General features: G+C 38.1%; 1 protein-coding gene across 3 annotated transcripts in view; it reads left to right on the top strand.

Moving 5' to 3' along the window:
* The first annotated feature begins 301 nt into the window (after nt 1–301).
* FARS2 (phenylalanyl-tRNA synthetase 2, mitochondrial) overlaps nt 302–6000 on the top strand; it is a 256063-nt gene continuing 250364 nt past the window's right edge. For all 3 annotated transcript variants that reach the window (XM_085321692.1, XM_085321694.1, XM_085321693.1), the window contains exon 1: nt 302–672. The gene's annotated coding sequence lies outside the window, so the exon portion shown is untranslated. The remainder of the gene's footprint in view (nt 673–6000) is intronic.

Genomic DNA, 6000 nt, shown 5'->3' with positions numbered 1-6000 from the left:
GCGGGCGGGCGGGCGCCGGGGCCCGCGCGGGGTTTTGCTGCGCCTCGCTCGGGCCCCAGTTTGGCAGCGGGGTCCATGGCGAGCACTGCCGTTTCCACGGTGACGTTCCTCCGTGGGGCTTTGTTTTGTTTATTTTTTTTAACCTCTGAAATTTCCTCTGTTCCTAGCAGACCCCAGCTCCGTCGAGGCGAAATAAAAATGTTTAATTGGGGAAAGGAAAAGAGTGCGCAAAAGAACTGGCCGGTGAAGTAGCTTGAGGACGCGGTAGCCGTTCTTGGTTGTACGGGCACGTCCTTGTTTCACTGGCCATGTGCCTGTAGCCTTTTTGAWGGGGTCCGCGGCTGAAGCGTGGAGGAAGTGGGGATTATTAAGGAGGAAAAAAGAAAAGTGGTAGTGGGGAGTCTGTGTGACTGGGCAGTATAAAGGCCAGTTGTAAGGTCAGGGAATGCTTGATAGACACTTAATATTTGGTCAGGGCTTTACTGCGTTGCTTCAGGAGTTAAAAAGTTTCTGTACAAGTGTCTGTGGCAGACTGTCAGTCACAGAAGAGCACCAGCATCTGCAGCACCACAAGCAATGCACAAATCATTTCCTGCTTYGGGACCCACCTGTTAAGCTGAATTCTGTTTTCTAAACCCTCGATGCTGCTGGACCTGTATGGTTGTAGTTCAGGTACTGTTTAAATTAAGCAGTGAGAACCTCTGAGGGAAGTTAATAAGGATTTCCTGCCTCAACTGTTTTGTTTTCAATGGGAAAGCTCCCTTTACCGTTTTTCTGGCTTTTCCCACAGCCACGAGATGTGKGCACACCATGTGCGTCAGGGCCCTCCATGAGATCCCACTTCTGTAGAAGTTTTCAGAAAGTGAATTGGTGTGTTGAATTTTGAGTGAGGTAGCCTCGCCCCGCGTGTGTTAGAACTGGCATGGAAGAAGCAGCACCCAGGCAGGAATCTGTATATGCAGTGCACGTATATTGTGCAGTCCACAGAGCAACAGGTTACCTGAGCAGTTAGAAAGTTCTGCCTGTTTTTTTGGTAAATCTTGGATTGTATTCTCTTCTACTGTAAGGCTGGACCCCTTATTCCACTTAAGCACCTCTTTTATCATTGTTTACACTTGAGATGACCCATTCCTTTTTTTACTGGAGACGGAAAATACTTAACATCTTCCTGTGCCTGCAGAGTAAATTTGACTTTGTAACTTACAGGTTTGTTGTTGCACCTGTAGCTAATACCAGCTGTTAAAATGACCAATACTATGATTTTTTTCCTATTCATTACAAAGTTTATGCTTATATATGGTCTATTTTGTCTCTGCCAAAGTGTTACAATGCTTGTCTCTAACTGAACTGATTTTTTTATTGTACATGCATGCTTGAGTGTTGTTTGTGCCAGTTGTTCATCTGATATAATTTAAAGTATGTTTATAAAGTAGTTCTGTTATTTTGRGTATAGCTAATACAGACAAACATTGAAATATCTTGGATTCATCTTTATGTGTATGCTTGTATGGTTGTTGTATTTTAGCAAGCCTTTTAGGCTTCTGAAAATTGAGATTTTTCCATACGTAGCAAATTTTGTGGATATTTTTCTTATTAAAAACAGACTAGAAATGTTACTGGAAAAGTAGCATCCTTCTACAAAAGTGCAAGCAACTTGGCAAGGGAGGCCATGATAAGCATCATGTTTTTGGGGCCTTCCCTTGTAAGTCACAAAAGAATGTATTTTGAGCTAGCTTTTTGCATTCAGGAAACCCAAACAGATATATTTGAAAGCAGGCATGCTCTTCAGTTGCCTGTGGGACCCTTGTAGTCCCAGCCATATTGTTACCATAGATCATTGTGCAAACAGTGGAGTCTGTCCATGTTCCCAGTTCTCGTCCTTGCYGCACCTTTGCAGCTCTTGGATGTTTAATAGTGTAGCTGGGGTGATTATATGTGTTAAAGCAGAACTGTTGCTTTGGGTCTGCTGGTGTGCTATCTTCCCTAAAAGCAACAGTGGCAATCTTGTATTTTATTTTGATCGTGTGCTTTGGACAACTTGAAAATATGAAGCCCTCATGTACGGAACAAAATCTAGCTCTGAGAGTTTATTGAAGTTAGGTAAGGTCATGTATGGATTACTGCAACAGTTATTCTACCTAGTTTTAGAACAACCCTCTTTATTATTGTGAGAACTGGTATTTTCATACCGAATCTGCAGCTGTAGAACGTGAGAGAATAATTAGGGAGAAAGCAAAACACATTAAGTAAATCTTGTTTACAAGAACACTATTGGTTTAATATTAGTAAAGTAATTATGAATGATTTTAAAATAGCCTCAGATACTAATCCAGTTCCTTAATCTCCCTGACAATTTGTGTGTGTGTGTTTAATAACCAGGTTTTTCTCTTTAAAAGAAAGTCTTATGTTGCATGAAGGACTAATCTGCTTAGAATAAACAACAAGCACAGACAGAATAGTTTCCGAAGGAAAGAATATCTTCTGAAAGAGGAAGAGTTTTCAAGGACAGACTGGCCTTTTGAGTACAGTTGGATTGGTGATGTTGACTAGAATGATTAATTATTTTTGTGTTACTTTTTTTTTTTCTTGAGAGCTATGGATTTTGCTCTCAGAAGATCTACCATTCTGCCGTAAGTGGGCACCACTCTTGCTGTTGCCGAAGTCTGTGATTTTAATAGGACAGTCTGCTGTCCTATTTAATAGGACACTGTCTGCTATCCTTCTGCTCAGGTGCTTCACTGCAAACCTGCAGAGAATTTCAAGGACAGACACAACCCAGCTGACCACCACTGTGTCCTGTGACACTGGAGCCTCTATACAGGGAAGGAGAAAACACATTTTTCTTAACATGTCTCCTCATTCTCTAAGGAATTTAGTCTAGACATGCCTATGGTCCCATGCCTGAGTTTAGTCTAGACATCAAGCCAGGCCTGACCAAGACATGGGTGGATGATTTCTTTTTCAGAACTTTAGTTTAAAACTTGATGGTGTTTTGTTTTGTTCTTATGTTTTAGCACTTAAAAGTGATGGTCAACCAGCTGGGGCTGGGAGTAAAGGTACACTTTGCTTTACTGCAATGATGTGCGTAATTGTTGAAGTGGGTTGGTTAATGTTTATTTGTGCAAAGTCTTTGCTTCTGGCATTTGGCCTGAGAGAAAAAAAAATGAGCTGGACCTTTCTTTTTTGCACTTTTTGTAGTAAACAAGCAATTTGAGAATGAGATACTAATGTCTGGAATACTTAATAATCTTTTAATTTGTAATTGCTTAAAAAAAAAAAAAGGAAATTTGGACAAAATACCTGCAGAGACAGTGGACTGGTATGAAAGGAAACAGATGTTATATGTTTCAGTACAGATTTGATGTTTTGTCATACATTGCCTGAATTGTTCCTTGTGGTATACTATTTCAGCTTTATGACATGGCATTCACTACTTTAAGAGAGCATGTGCTTTCTTGTTATGCTGTTATTCATGTTGATTATTTTTCTTTTGGAGTTGGAATGATAATTGATTATCATAGTAATATCATCTTTTAATTATTATTTTCCAGTTTGTGAAAATTTATTAACTTTTCCCTGCTGCTGCAGTGCTGATTCTCTTTTCTTTATTACTCTTAGTTTCTGATGGACAGTGTTGGGCAAAGTGACATTCCACCCAACTTAAGGTAGAACTTTTTGAATAAGGAGTGCAAATTGAGGGACGTTTTGGATCTCAGTCACAAATATAGTAAATTATGAATTAACCATTCGGTATTGTGGGTAAGATTTCCACAATATCAGCAGGATGCTTTGAATAACTCTGCTTTTTAAAAGTTTTTAAATTACAAATACCCTTTTATGTCCTTTTCTATATAGTGACCAAATAAATATRTAATCAGGAGGATAAACTTTTGTGTTTCAGATTCAGCTACATTCCTAAATTATTTGTGCTTTTTGGAAAATTCAACCTAACAGTTCAGATAGAAGGGTTTTCTGGTTTTTCTTTTGTCTGTAACTTTTTGTGAGTTGTACCATTTTTTTCTGAAATGAATTGTAGTGTATTCTTTTAAAGTAAGACTTCAAGAGTAGCAATAATAAAAAAAAAAAAAATAGCGATGGGCTTCTGTTGTTATGCTGGAGGGTATGTAAGGGGAGATCTATTTTACCAGTGGTCCTAAACCTTTGATAGTTCATGATCACTGTTATTGGTGCTTGAAGTATAGGATTGAGGAAATGCTGAATTATGTTATTCTTATTGGCCCCAGTTTTAGTCTTTTAATATTCTGTAACTATGTGCAACATTAGAGGATTTTGTGGACATCATGTTACCTGCTAATTATGTATCATGCTAAGCAGCTAGGTGGTTCAGCAATYGTGCGATAACTTCCGGATTAATGACATGCTATTTTGGTATGTAACATTATTTGAAATTAATATGCTGATAGTGGACAGTTATCTGTAAAATTATTTGAAATTTCATMATGAAAAATGCTATAGAAGTTCAGAATTAAATGGATAATTTTATGTTACAGCAATAGGCTGGAGCATAAATAAAAGGGGATTAAAATTACTAGTAATGTTCAAATAACTTAGTATGTAATAGATGTATTAAAAGTGAAAGGCACTTCTAACCTTCACACTGATGAAATCCAAAGTACTTTCAGACAAGAACCCAACAAATGATGGTATTTTCACTGTGTGGTCATACTGAAATCTTAGAGAGTTGTAATCATAAGAAAGAGATTTATTAAGTGCTCTTATCCGTGACCTTATCAGTTCAGACCTGTTTTCTCTGCTGTGCTTTCCAGTGTTTCATCTAATCTGGTCTTAGATAACCTCCCTCTCTGGGGGAAATGCATTCTACTTTAAATTATATCCTGCTGTTATGAAATGTTTTCTGATGCTTAGCCTAATTCCATCTTTCCTAATTCCATCCCAGTTTCTCRGTTATGCCCATTGGAATTCTTCTGTGTAATTCATCTACCCCCTCAGTGATTTGCACTATCATTGTATTTCTCCATTGCTGTCATCCTGCCAAGATAACTTATTTAGTTTTTTTGATCTTTCTTTTTTATTTAGTGGATATTGAAATTTTTAGCATAGAAAGAGAACTGTTGTGCTGGAAAAGAAAGGCTTATTTTGTTTAAGAGCAACTGAAAATCTCCCTAAAAACTCACACCTCCATATCTTTTTGCTGACTTGCGATTTCTAGTTCAACAGGTTGGTTCCAAATAGTATTGCCAGCCCTTTTTATTAAAGGTCGTGATTGCATACAAGAGGTCTTGTTAGAGCAAAGTTTGTTCTTCTCTTGAGTTTGTTTGTCATGTGTGACAAATATAGTAGAGGCTAAGGTATTGATCCTCCTCCTCTTCATGTTGCAGCATTGAGAACTGGTGCACACCTAGCACAGTGCTGTGCTTTCTTCTAGTTACCCAGTCCCATGTCCCAGGTGTGGGAAATCAAAGACAACCTGCAGCTTGGGTAGATTCTGGTTCTTCCCCTACTCACTGCAGTGTGGGCACGGGCTATGCATATGAAAATAAAGTGGAAGCTAGAAAACTTGGATAATACGTTAAAAGAGGTATTCTTGGAAAAAGATGTAACCTGTGAGCATGGGACATGTGGAAGATGCTAATATTTTGGATATTTTTAGGAAAAGAAGAGTTAAATGAAACTAATGTTTACCATGGATGTGGAAAGCAGTAAGGATAAAGTGGGTCATAAGTAGGTTGCATGTTGGTTTTCTGACTATGTTTTGAAGGGAAATGTGGCTTTCCATTCTATAATGTGTTTCCATTTTGTACATGTTATACATCTATATGACTCTTTCTGATAGGTTGGACTTTGGTCCAGCAAAAACAGTGTAAACAAAACTGAAGGAAAGAAAATTAGAAGGAAACTATGGGACAATGATTTCATGTGCTTTAAATGAGGAAAACAATATAGCATGCTAGTGAATTATAATGATGGTAAAGTTTAAGGTAGTGACTTAATTTTGCGTGATCTTTGGCATTTTTGATC

This window comes from Rhea americana, unplaced genomic scaffold, assembly GCF_003343005.1.
Source record: "Rhea americana isolate MKP2758 unplaced genomic scaffold, rheAme1 scaffold_70, whole genome shotgun sequence".
NCBI classification, from domain to species: Eukaryota; Metazoa; Chordata; class Aves; order Rheiformes; family Rheidae; genus Rhea; species Rhea americana.
The sequence above is the reverse complement of the archived record's forward strand: the minus strand, read 5'-3'. Positions and strand labels throughout refer to the sequence as shown.